The sequence below is a fragment of the Cervus canadensis genome, chromosome 6 (genome assembly GCF_019320065.1).
Source record: "Cervus canadensis isolate Bull #8, Minnesota chromosome 6, ASM1932006v1, whole genome shotgun sequence".
NCBI lineage: Eukaryota > Metazoa > Chordata > Mammalia > Artiodactyla > Cervidae > Cervus > Cervus canadensis.
In genome coordinates, this window is record NC_057391.1 from 12,518,445 (window position 1) to 12,531,061 (window position 12,617).

Below are 12,617 nucleotides of genomic sequence, written 5' to 3' on the forward strand. Positions count from 1 at the left end.
CAGAGTCACCCAGGAAGTTTACACAGGAGCTGGGATCCAAACTGAGTCAGTCCCTTGACCCCATGCTTCTCATCACCACACACTGTTCTGGACTCTGCTCAGGTGCCCCCCCACCTCAACCTCCTGACAGAAGCTGCTTAGCCAGATCTCCACAATCATTGTCATTGTGTTCCCAATGGCCATTTTATTCTAATTGATTAGGTTACAGGTTGATTGTGTTCTCCTTGTCCTTTCACCATGAATGATAGATGAGGCTACAGCTTCTAAGGTGCAGAGCGCCCCATGATCTCAGACACATAGCCGCAGGTTTTAAGCCACAGGTGCAGGAAAGACTTGAAGAGTATTTCACCCAGTTGTGGGGAAGGGCATTCTAGAAGATAGGACACCATAAGCTTGGAATAATACCATCAATCAACATCTACTCAGCCTTTACTCTGTATATACTCTGCATGCATGCTAAGTTGCTTCAGTTGTGTCTGACTCTTTGCGACCCTGACTGTAGCCCACCAGGTTACTCTGTCCATGGGATTCTCCCGTCATGGGATTCTCCCACCTACTGGAGTGGGTGGCCATTTCCTCCTCCAGGGGATCTTCCTGGCCCAGGGACTGAACCCATGTCTATTATGTCTCTCACATTTGCAGGCTAGTTCTTTACCACTAGAGCCACCTGGGAAGTCCGTATATACTCTGTCCCTGTGACTATTCTTGGGCTTCCCTTGGCTCAGTTAGTAAAGAATCCACCTGCAATATGGGGGACCTGAGTTCGATCCCTGGGTTGGGAAGATCCCCTGGAGAAGGGAAAGTCTTCCCTCTCCAGTATTCTGGCCTGGAGAATTCCATGGACTGTAGAGTCCATGGGGTCACAAAGATTCAGACACAATTGAGCAACTTTCACTTCATATGACTATCCTAAGTACTCTGTGTGTATTAATTCATTTAATCCACGAACAATTCTCTGAGGTAGGCACTACTATTAGTCTCACTTCACAGATAAGGAAAGAGACTCAGAGAGGCATAGGAACCTGCCCAAAGATACATAGCTAGAGTGAGGAGGGCACTGAGCCAGGCTGAGGCTCCAGGACTCCATGTTGGAGAAAAGGCTGTGTGTGTAGGAAAGGCATTTTTTTTTCCTTTTTTTTTTTTTTTTCAAGCAAAAGGGGATCCTGTGTTAATGAGGCAGCTGTGCAGAGCTCCTTGACCTTCAGAAGCCAGGTTATGAGCCCTCTGTAAGCTCCCCCCCAAAATGGGAACAATGATTATTGCTCCCCTAATTTTCCCCTTCCAAGCCTTCCCCTCTTCTGCAGCAGAATGAATTCTCAACTTTGCAGCAAAGCTCTGGCGTACCAGGCGTGCTGGTCCCAGGAGGACCCTGCTCCCTCAGTGCAAGCCTAAAGTGAGGTCTCTCCTCAGGTCCCGCTAGTTTGTGTCCCCGGCAGTGCTACCCACCACAGGACTGGGGAGCTGGGGTTTCTTCCTGCATAGCTCCCCCTCTGCAGGAGCCTGTACATGTCAGGCTCAGAGACCCAAGAATAGCGTGCACCCAGAGTGGCCTGGGTAAAGACCCTCGAATCCCTGGCTCCGTCCCTCACTTGCCCTGTGACCTGGGGCAAGTGTCTTAACCTCCAGAAACCTTTGTTGGCTTCCTTGGGTGGTTATGAGAGTAAATGAGTTTATATGTGTAAGGCACTCAGAACAGTGCCCAGCACAGAGTAGTTGCTACATAAGTGGGCTATTGTTTTTATAATGCCACAAATCCTTATGGAGCCTCTGGGTGCTGGGGAGATGGGGATGAATAAGGCAGAGCTTTTCCAGGCCCTTACGGAACCCAGCATCTACTAGGGTGACCAGCTGTCCTTTTTGCTGGAGCCCTTTCCTGGGATGTGGGCTTATCAGTGCCTAGACAGGGAAAGTCCATGGCGAGCTGGACTGGTGGGCCACCCTACGATCTAGCAGGGATGCAGATAATTAAGAGGCCATCCCAGGTTGTCTGGCAGAGAAGTTTGGGGGTCATGAAAGCACTGAGTTGGGGATGAGTGAAACTTGGGATCAGGAAAGGCTTCCAGAAGGAGGAGGGCATTTAAGCTGAGACCTGGAGGATGAGAGAAGATGAGCTGAGTGAAGAAGGGGTGCGGGAGAGAGGAGTGGAGGAGTGCGCCAAGCAGACAAACGCATGTGGGCAGAGCTGGCTGGCAGTGAGGGTGTGGCCCCCATGTGGATGCTTTGGGAGGATGTGAGGGGCAGTGTGGCAGAGATGTACATGCATATATTTGCTTATATACAACGGTTGTCTTTTAGGGAGAGCACTGGGGGAGGGGGCGCTGGAGAAGAGGGTTAGAAATCCTATGGAGATTTTGAACTGTGAGAATGTAATACCTACAGCAAAAGATAAAATAATCTAAATCAACAACCACGCATGCCTGTGCTCACCCCTCCCCCACACCCAGCTCATTTCAGCTGGGGGCCTGCAGACAGTGACTGCAGGACCCTCTGACAAGGGCTGTCCCAGTCTCAGGGGCACCAAGCCGGCCCAGGAAGGGGAAGAGGGCACGGCCAAATGTCTGCTGCCTGGGCCTTCTCCCAGGCCAGCCGTAGACAGAGCTAAACAGGCCAGCTTATCAGCTGTTGCCACTATGTCCCACCCAGTGGAGCTGGGCTCATTGCTGGAAAAGTGGCCCCCAGCCCTTTGCCAGGGACAGCACTGGCCCAGGGTGGGGGGCCAGTGGAGGCATTTCCCCAGGGGTCAGCCTGTGGTGGGAGGTCTGGGGGAGTGTAGAGAACCAGGCCTGGGGTCCAGGAGTTGGTCTGCTGCAGACTCACTCTGGGATATTAAAGGATAAATTTTTAGTGTTTTAAAATTATACAAATATTGAGGGTGAGAGAAGGGGCAGAGAATGAGATCGTGGGATGGCATCATCGACTCGATGGACATGAATTTGAGCAAACTCCAGAAGATAGTGGAGGACAGGGAAGCCTGGCGTGTTGCAGTCCATGGGATTGCAAAGAGTCAGGCATGACTTGGTGACTGAACAGCACCAATCTCTCAAAATGCATTCTTTCGGTAAAATAATCACACAGTTCTTCAGCATATGAAATATAAGTTCCCTTCTCTGTAAATGGATGTGTTAGGTACCAGGTCTGGACTGTATCTGTGAGGTACACACTCTCAGTCCTCATTGACCCATGGGAGGTGGGCACCTGGTGCTCATTCATCGGATGAGCAGGCCGAGGCCCAGCTGGTGAAGGTTTGTTTTTGATCCCAGGGCGGGGGGGTGGCAGAGCCAGCTCCAAGACTGCACCCCCACCAGTCCTGCCCGTAAGGCGGGGTGGGACAGAGGGCCTGTCCTGGGGTCAGGAGAGCTGGGCCTGCACCTGGTCTTGAAGGGTGTGTGGCTTTGGCCTCCCTTGCCCTCTCTGCTTCCAGCTGAGGGAAGGTGTGGGTGCCAGCTCTGCTCCCATGTACTCTGTTCCAGGTTCCGAGCCCAGTCCTGGGCCACCAGCCCTGCCTCTTTCCCAGAGGCCTATCCCTCCCATTTGCAGGAGGCTGGCCTTGAACTCTGGACCCTTGCCCCCTTTGAAGGGGTTTTTGTGTGGTTTGGGAAGGACAAAGAACAACTTTCATCAACAGGGCAGAAATTACATGGTGGGCATTCCTGGCAGGCACTGGGGAATGTGATGCTAGCCCTAGGTCCAGTGCAGGCATCATTGAGCCATGGAACTGTGTTTCTAATTACAGCATGAATGTGGGTAGCTGGACCCAAATATTTTGCAGGATCCTAGTAAACGGTTGCTAACCAGTTCCTCTCATGGTGATTGGTTGGGGCTGGGGGGTGGGGGAGATGGATTCACAGGTTGGAAGGGAAGTCAGGGAGGAGGGGCAAGGCTTTCTCAAAAAGCAGTGATGAATGATGTGATATGAAAGCAAAGAGGAACAGAGCTGCTGCTTTGGGAGGTAGACAGGCCTGAGTTTGAATCTAGGCTGGTGACCTCTCGGCTGTGTAACCTTGGGCGAGTCACTTAGCCTTATTGCCTCTCAGAGTCTTAGCTTCTCAAGTCCAAAATTGAGACATCTTTCTTGCAAGGATATCATGAAGACTATAGTGTGTGGGCTTCCCTGGTGGCTCAGATGGTTAAGAATCTGCCTGCAGTGTGGGAGACTTGGGTTCCATCCCTGGGTCAGGAAGATTCCTTGGAGAAGGGAATGGCAACCCACTCCAGTATTCTGGCCTGGAGAATTCCACAGACAGAGGAGTCTGGCAGGCTACAGTCCATGGGATTGCAAAGAGTCGGACATGACTGAACAACTAACACACACATAAATAGTGTGTATAGCATTTAGCATAGAGCCTTTACATGGGAGGTGTAAAGAAAGAAATTCTTTATGTCCCAGGGTAAGAATGAAAACTTGGAATTCTGTAAATTTTATAATTTTGAAAACTAGTTTCTTTCTGTAAAGCAATATATGATCATGGTCAAAATATTAGTATATAGAGATAAGGAGAAGAAGCCACCAATAGTCCCTTCATCAATTATTATCGTTATTATTTATTACTAGTAAGTGTTAGTGGTGGGATTTAAGGCATCAGAGGGGGGCTGATGGCCTAAATAATCTCAGGGTATCTCACATTATTCTGCTTAGGTTGAATGTGTAAGCTACTGCCTTCCCCCAAAGAAAGGCAGCCTGGAGGGCGGCTGACCCTTGCCTTGGTGATGTCGGAAGCTGTCGCTTCCCTGGGCACACCAGCCTCAGCCCGAAGGTGTGCCCTGCTCAGGCCCTCCCAGCAGCAGGTCAGTGAGATGTGACTGAAAAGGGCAGAAAAGTAAAGGTTTGGAGCCCCACAGACCTGGATTCCAACCCGGCTTTGTCTCTAAGATGCTTTATAAAATTTTTTAAAAACCCTTTTGAAGAAATGGTACAAAGGATTGTAATAAGTTTAGAAAAGTCTAAGGAGAAAACTACAAACTCTACCACCCAGAGGAGGCCATGGTGGCCATCCTCCGGGAGCATCCTTCCTGTTCTAAGTGGGCATTTATTCGATTTCACATAAGTAGGGTCACATGATGTATGCTCTTTGCATCATGTGTTGTGGCAACTGCCTAATTCAGCAGCCCCTGATAGCTCAGTTGGTAAAGAATCTGTCTGCAATGCAGGAGACCCCAATTTGATTCCTGGGTTGGGAAGATCCACTGCAGAAGGAATAGGCTACCCACTCCAGTATTCTTGAGCTTCTCTTGTGGCTCAGCTGGTAAAGAATCTGCCTGCAGTGTGGGAGACCTGGGTTTGATCCCTGGGTTGGGAAGATCCCCTGGAGATGGGAAAGGCTACCCACTCCAGTGTTCTGGCCTGGAGAATTCCATAGACTGTATAGTCCATGGGGTCGCACAGAGTTGGACACGACTGAACGAGTCTCACTTTGACTTTTCACTTTCACATAGAGGGGTAGAGAGGAGAGAGATGGCACTCCACGCTGCGGGGCCTCTTGTGGGGGTTAACACTGAGATGCTGAATTTATATTCTCTTTGTTTTTTTCTGGGCGGTGGCGGGGGGGAGGGGGGAGGGAGGGGGCATGCCACACAGCTTCTGAGACCTTAGTTCCCTAACCAGGGATTGAACTCAGGCCATGGCAGTGAAGGTGCAGAGTCCTAACAACTGGACCAGCAGGGAGTCCCTGACCTTGTATTATTAATGTATCCCCGGGTCTGTTGTGTGCCGGTCGGGGGCTGGGAGTGCCTCATACTCACAGGGAGAGGAGCAGCAGAAAGGCTTATCAGCTGGGACAGGGGTCAAGGGCCCCATGATCCTGGCCCATTCTCCTGGGGGCCAGCACAGCAGTGGTTAAAGAGTTAACGCTGGCTCCAGGTCACCTGGGTTCAAATCCCAGCTCTGTCCTTGCTGTCTGCCTCACCTTGGGTGTGTACCTTGACCTCCCTGTGCCTTGGTTTCCTCATTGGCAAACCAGGGGATAATAATAGAACCTCCCTGACAGGGCTGCCCGAAGTTTAAATGAGTTAATTCAAATAAAGCACTTAACATTCCTGGCACAAGGTGAGTGATTCATAAGTGGTGGTTGTTAATGCCACCCTTATTATTCTATGGCCACATCGCTCAGTCGGCGGAGCCAGCGGGCAGCCCCGGGCCCCTGGGAGCCAAACTGGCCTGGGGCCAGGTGCTCTAGGCTCCCACATGGGCCTGCCGCTCCCTCCTGGGAACCTGCCCTCTGTAGATCTTGTTCACCAAAAGCACCCAGCCTTTAGCAAGGTTTGGGGGAACAGCGATTCAAGCCCACGTAAGCCCACTGTTATTCTTGGCTCAGCTTTCCATCCCCCAGACCAGAGGCAGAGCCAGAGAAACTGTTGTTCTTGTGGTGGTTGTTTTATAAAAACTGGCCTTTTAGGGCCCTCTCAGAGACTTCCCATTTCACACAGAAGAAACCCGAGGCCCAGAGAAGTGGAGTGGTACGGTCACCTGCTGCTCAGCGGAGCAAGCGTCCAAGTGCGGAGTGAGAGCTCTTTTCCAGGCCCCGGGTGGTGATCTGCCCAGACCCGACTCTGTGTCCATGCTGCAGCCTTGCTGCTGCCGGGACTTGGCTTGAGTCTCTGTGAATCCAGCTCTCTGCTCAGCTAGTGCTTACTCGCTAGGACTGTGGAGGTGCGTCTCTCACCCTCTGTGTTACAGAGGAGGTAGCTGGGGCCCAGAGAAGGGAACTGGTTAGCAGCCCTGGGTCACACCATGAGCCAGGACGGGGGAGCCACAACCCAAGGCTCCTGGAGCCCGGGCCAGTGCTGGGTCACTCCCCACCCCACCTTTCCGTCCAGTCAGGGCACTGTCTGAGCACATCCACAAAGGAGCTGGGGCCCTGGGGAGGGAGCGGGCACCAGGAGAGGAGAGGGAGAATGGCTCTAAAGCCAGGCCCGAGACAAGGGACAGAGACTAGAATGTGGCTCAGGCCTGGACTGTACACCAGGAGGGGCCCTCTATCCACCTTAGGATGAGGGGTGGAGAGGGAGAAGGCCAGGCTTGTGCTTCTGCAGGTGGGAAGACTGAGGCAGAGAGCTTCTGAGCAAGCGAGTGATTGACTGGGTCCAGAGGAGTCCACACCAGTGCCTTTTGCTCTCAGCCCTGTGACGTCTAAAGCTCTGGTCCTGGCACCCCACGTCCCTGAGGGCATCCCCAGGCCAGAGGGATCTAAAAGCAGGTGGTGAAGCCCACTCTGCCTCCCACTTGCAGGGTGACTTTGGGCCAAATCACAGCCCTTCTGGGGCCTCAGTTTCCTCATCTTCACAATGCATTAGTGGTCATCACTGGCCCCTGAGGACTGACGTAGCGGATGTGACTTTTCTTTGAAAATTATAAAGCGAAGGGCATGTGAGAGGTTTATGAAGAGAACTATACAAAGCAAAACAAAACCAGAGGGTGGAGGCTAGTTACAATCATTTAAGGAGAAAAGCTATTATGAGTGAGTGACAGCCACTCAGTCATGTCCAACTCTTTGTGACGCTATGGACTCTAGCCCGCCAGGCTCCTCTGTCCGTGGGATTCTCCAGGCAAGAATACTAGAGTGGGTTGCCATTTCCTTCTCCAACAAAGTTATTATGGGAGGTATCCAAACTCTCTCTATATTTTTAATATTATTGTTCATATTTGCTTATAAAGTTATTTGTCTTTTTATTGCCCCTTAGACAGACTTTACCACAAGTGTAAGGAAACAGAAGCTGAAAAAAAGGAAGAAAGAAAGAGAGAGAGGAAAGAAGGAAAAGGAAGAAGGAAGGGAGGGAGGAAATCCATAGTTAACCTTTTAGTGGAGCTCCTTTTTTCTATGCATGTGTCTCAAAATACCTACATGTATACTTGTGCGGAAGACTATAGAATAGTATTTTATATATTGCTCTACACAGTTTTCTCAGATTTTCATGTGCCAATATTCAGTAACATTTCACCTTGACAGCCAGGGTTTATGGACACTGCCCGGTTCCATCACTGCTGTGGGGGATCTGTGGTGAGGGGGCCACTGTGGTTTGGTGAAGCAGCCACTGTAGGTCTAAGCAGTTTAAGTGACAGTGTAACACCCCGAGGTTCCTGCCTCCAGGCTTCTTCCCCGACTGGTAGGCTGGGAACGGAGCCAGAGGCCTAGGAGGCCTTCTGGAGGTGAGGCGACAATGCTGGATGAGGCACTTTTTGGGGGGGGGGGACACTTGGACGGTGCCAGGGGGAGAAGCTGCACCCGAGCCCTCCTCTGCCAGCTCATGGGGCCTCCTGCCCGTGATCTGGGAATGGCTTTCTCCCCAGAGACTCTACCACTTTGCAGAGCCCCAGAGTGCTGTCCCTCCTGCTGGGGGCTACCCCGGTGTGGGCCGCACAGCTTGAGGGTGCAGGGCAGCGCCTGTAGCTACGCTGGCCTCACTCCCTGCTCTGCCGTCTAGACCACGAGTCCCTGAGAAGAGACCGTTCCATGGCAGCAAGGTCTGAGACTACTCTTCGGGACCTGAGGATGGCCTCGAGGGGGCAGGGAAGAGGGAAGGGGGTAGTTTGCCTGGCCCTCAAGGCATCTGATCTTACCTGTCCTATGATAGCTGGCAACATTGAGGCCCAAGGCCCCCGGCAAGTGATGGAAGTGCCAGGCCAGGTGACCAGCCAGGGTCATCTCACGCCATCTGCCCCGGGGTAGAGGCTTGCCACCCACATCACAGTCCCTGCAGGCAGACAGCCTGGGATTGATTCCATGGGCACACTCACTGTCGGGTGTGTGACTGCAGGCCAGTTACTTACCTTCCCTGGGCCTCAGTTTCCTACAGATGCTTGTAAGAGTTGTCACATACTCCATAGGACTGCTGTGAGGCTTAAACCAGTCAACCCATGTGCAGCGCTTTGAGCAGTGCACGCACACAGGATCAACACAAGCTGTTTGCTTTCCGGTTCCCCGGAGAAGACGTAGGCCAACGTATGTCCCCCTCCCTGCCCTCACCAAAGTCTTGCTTCCCCTAATTTTCTGAGCCGGCAGAATACAGCAGTGTGATGACACCGCCAGTGGGTGCCCTCGGCTGAGGGACTGGAGATGGTCCTCTTTCCATTGCCTTCTCCTTGGGTGTGCCCTGCAGGAGCCGGTGTGTTATGGATGCTTTTCTTCACCGTGTCACCTGGGATAACCATTTACCCTCTCTGGAGAAACAGCTGGACTTCAGGACAGTGACAGCACCTCCCAGGGCCAGGTGGAGGGTTCTGAGATGCAGCCCGGAACGGGATGGCTTGACAGATGGGAAGTTGTGGTTGTTACGGGCTGAACTGTGCCCCCCACCCCCATTCATATATTGAAGCCCTAACCCCTAGAGCCTTAGAATATGACTGCATTTGCAGATAGGGCCTCTAAAAAGGTAATTGGGGGACTTTCCTGGTGGTCCAGTAGCTGACTCTGTGCTGCCAATGCAGGTGCCCAGGTCCGATCCCTGATCAGGGAACCAGACCCTGCATGCCATAACTAAAGATCCCAAGTGCTACAACTAAGAGCCACCACATCCAAATTAAAAAATAAGAAATATTTTTTCAAAAAAGTAATTAGGCCAAAACAAGGCCATTAGGGTGGGCCCTAATGTGATATGACTGGTGGCCTTATGAGAAGAGATTCTGTAGGACAGACACACATGGAAGTATACGAGAAGACAGCGGAAGAAGGCAGGCATCTGCAGGATAAGGAGGGAGGTCTCAGACGAAGAAACCCACCCCGCTGACATCTTGATCTTGGACTTGTAGCCTCCAGAAGGGTGAGAGGCTTAAACAAATTTCTGCTTCTTAAACCACCCTGTCTGTGGTTGTTTATTATGGTAGTTCCAGCAAATGAATGGGTTAGAGGTTGTCTGTCTAGCCCCGTAAGTACTGTCTTTGATATACCAGGTTGCTAGGACCTGTAGAAGGTGAGGACCAGGAGCCCCAATGCTTCCAAAAGAGGAGAGAGCCCTTTGTTGGGCTGTGGGCCCTGGGATCTCTGGGGTGATAAAAAATAGCCCTGGCCATTTCTGTCTTCACCAGTCTAGATCTTCAAGGTAGGTATTCTTAGTCCCATTTCTCGAAAGGAAAAACGGAAGCTCAGAAAGTCACCTGCCCAGGGTTCCCGCCTTGGTCTGCCTGTCCCCACCCCACGTTCTTCACTGCACACCCTAGTGGTTCTCCGTGAAGGCCTCCCACGGCGCCCCGGTGGGCCCGCGCCCTGTCCCTGGGGGAAGGGGGACCCCGGCCCCCTGCACCCTGGGGACAAGGGGGAGCTGGGAAGGCCCAGCGTGGGGCCGGAATGTCCTCCCCCGGCTCTCCTCGCTCCTTTTCTGTTGTTTCTTTGCTCAGCCAGGCCCTGTTATCTTCCTCTGAGCCTGACGCCTAGCTCTTCCTGTTTAAAATTCGGACTCTGGACTTTTCCTTTGGGGGCGGCTGTGCGTTTGTTTTGTGTTTTGGATTCTCCCTCAGCCCCTGTCTCTGGCACTTTAGGTCACCAACCCCATTTTCAGGACCCCAGGGCCCCGGCGAGTGAGGGGTCCTCTGCCCGATGCCCTGGCTGGGGGCACGGGAGTGGCAGGGAGGAGGGAGGGGCCTGTCACTTGCTCCCCGGCTGGAACAAGCAGGCTCGGTTTTTCCTGCCCCAGGGCCCTCTTCTCACCCGTGGCCGCTCCTGCACCCCAGCCCAGGCCGAGTGTCTCTGGGTTCCCTGAAACATTCTGCTTTGAGCCCAGCACCTCCCAGGGAAGGAGATTCAGCCAAAGAACAAGGGAAAAGGGTATGGATGTGAGGTGCGCTGAGGATCTCTACTCCTGAGAGTGGAGACAGGGCCCTGGGGAACATGGCCTGTGCTACCTGTGTGGAAGGAAGGGAGTCAGGAGCCCTGCATTGCCACACTGGCTTTCCACTGTCTGCTGTGTGAGGCTGGGCACATCAAGTTCTCTCTGGGCCTCAGCTTTGTCACAGGAAGGTGGCTGAGGACTTGAGCCAGCCAGCCCCTGTGGGCCTCCCAGCCTGATGAGCTGTGATATTTTAGGGGTTCAAGCCAGGCTCCTAGGGACTCCGCGTGGCATGATGGTGGGAAGACACAGGGCACAGAGAGCTGTCAGGGTGTGGGGTGTGCACAGTCCCCAAGGAACAGACCCAGCACCACCTCCTCCAGGCAGACTTCCTTCTCCAGTCCTCCCCTGCCCCCACCCCCACCAGCAACATCGGGAAGGCTTCGGGCTTGGAGTGAGACTGTGTGAAGTTTTGTAATCTCCCCAGCCTCAGTGGTGTGCATCTTCGTCAAATGGAGATGATGTCTGTCTTGTTCGGCTGCTGATGGCTCCCAGCACACGGGAGAGACTGTGTGAATGGTGGGTCTGGCTGTCATCACCTCCTGGTGGAGAGCGTAGGTGAGGAGCTGTGAGTTCCCAGAGGGCAGGCGTCCTTGTATCCCCTTGGCCCAGGGACCACTGAGTGAGACGGGGATGTGGCGTCAAGCACCTCTCGAGTCCCACCTCACGTCCCCTCGGCTTACCTCCGTATTCCAGCTCCCACCAGGGCAACCAGCTCTGCACAGCTGTAAAGTCATGGCCTCTTGCTCGCAGCTGGCTTAGCGCTTGCCTTCGACCCCAGGTGATGAGAATAAGTGGGTAACATTCCCCCTCCAACCTGAGCTGCCTTCTGCCCTCTGAGAGCCCCAGCAGGCGGAGCCCAGTTGCCCTCAGTTTGACTAGCTTGCTGATGCCTCTTTGGTTGACCCTCCTTCCTCCCTTGTTTCACTCATCTCAGCACCTCATTTCTGACTTTGGGGTGCAGCTGAGAGAGGCCAGAGTCCTTGAGGAAGGTCCCCAGGGATCGCAGTTAATGTGTGAGCGGTGGTCAGCGTTATCCCAGGCTGAAGCCTCAGACTGAACCCAGCCGTCCAAGCTCAAGATGGAGTCTAGTCCTGCCCAGAGCCTCCGGCCAGATTCTCTCTGTGCCTCTTCTCCCCTTCCCGGGAAGCTCAGGCTGCATTGCCCTGCCATGTGGATGGAGCGGCCGGATGTAAGGGGCAGATTGCCTGTCCACCCAGGTGTCATGCATCCCATTGGCTCCCCGAGGAAGGAGCAGATCTGAGCCAGGCTGCACCCCTTTTCTCCTTTTGTTGGCAGGTTTTAGAATAACCTTTCTGGTTATTGACTTTAGGAAAAAAAACAGCAGCTAGCTATTCTCCATCTCTCAGCCCTTCGTCTTTGAGCCCTTAGAGAAGGCTGCAAAGCAAAGGGGCAGGGGCCTAGGAGGCTTCCCACCCCCCACCCCAGAGCCCTGGGGCCATAGACAAGGGGACAGCTGGCTCCCTAAGGACCTTGCAGAGGCCCAGCTGTTAGGAGCGTGGACTTGTTACTTAACCTCCTAGGTTTCAGTTTCCTCATCAATAAAGGAGGAATGATATAGCCCAGCCCACCTCAGAGGGCCTGCGAAGACTAAGTCAGATAACATAGAAAATTGGCCTGGTACATCGTGAGCTGGGTCTACTGGATTTCGGTCTTCTGAGTGGGTCCCTGCCTCCTCAGGTGACAGCATCAGGTTTTGGCAGACTTAGGTGAGGAATGGGGAGGGAGAGAACCTGGAGCTTAGAGCAGAGAACCAGCTCCCAGCCTGGCTTTCACTGGCT

General features: G+C 53.2%; 1 long non-coding RNA gene across 2 annotated transcripts in view; it reads left to right on the top strand.

Annotated features, from left to right (window-relative positions):
• The window catches only part of LOC122443069, a 117,928-nt gene that overhangs the window by 54,105 nt on the left and 51,206 nt on the right, over window positions 1-12,617 (top strand). The window lies entirely within an intron of this gene.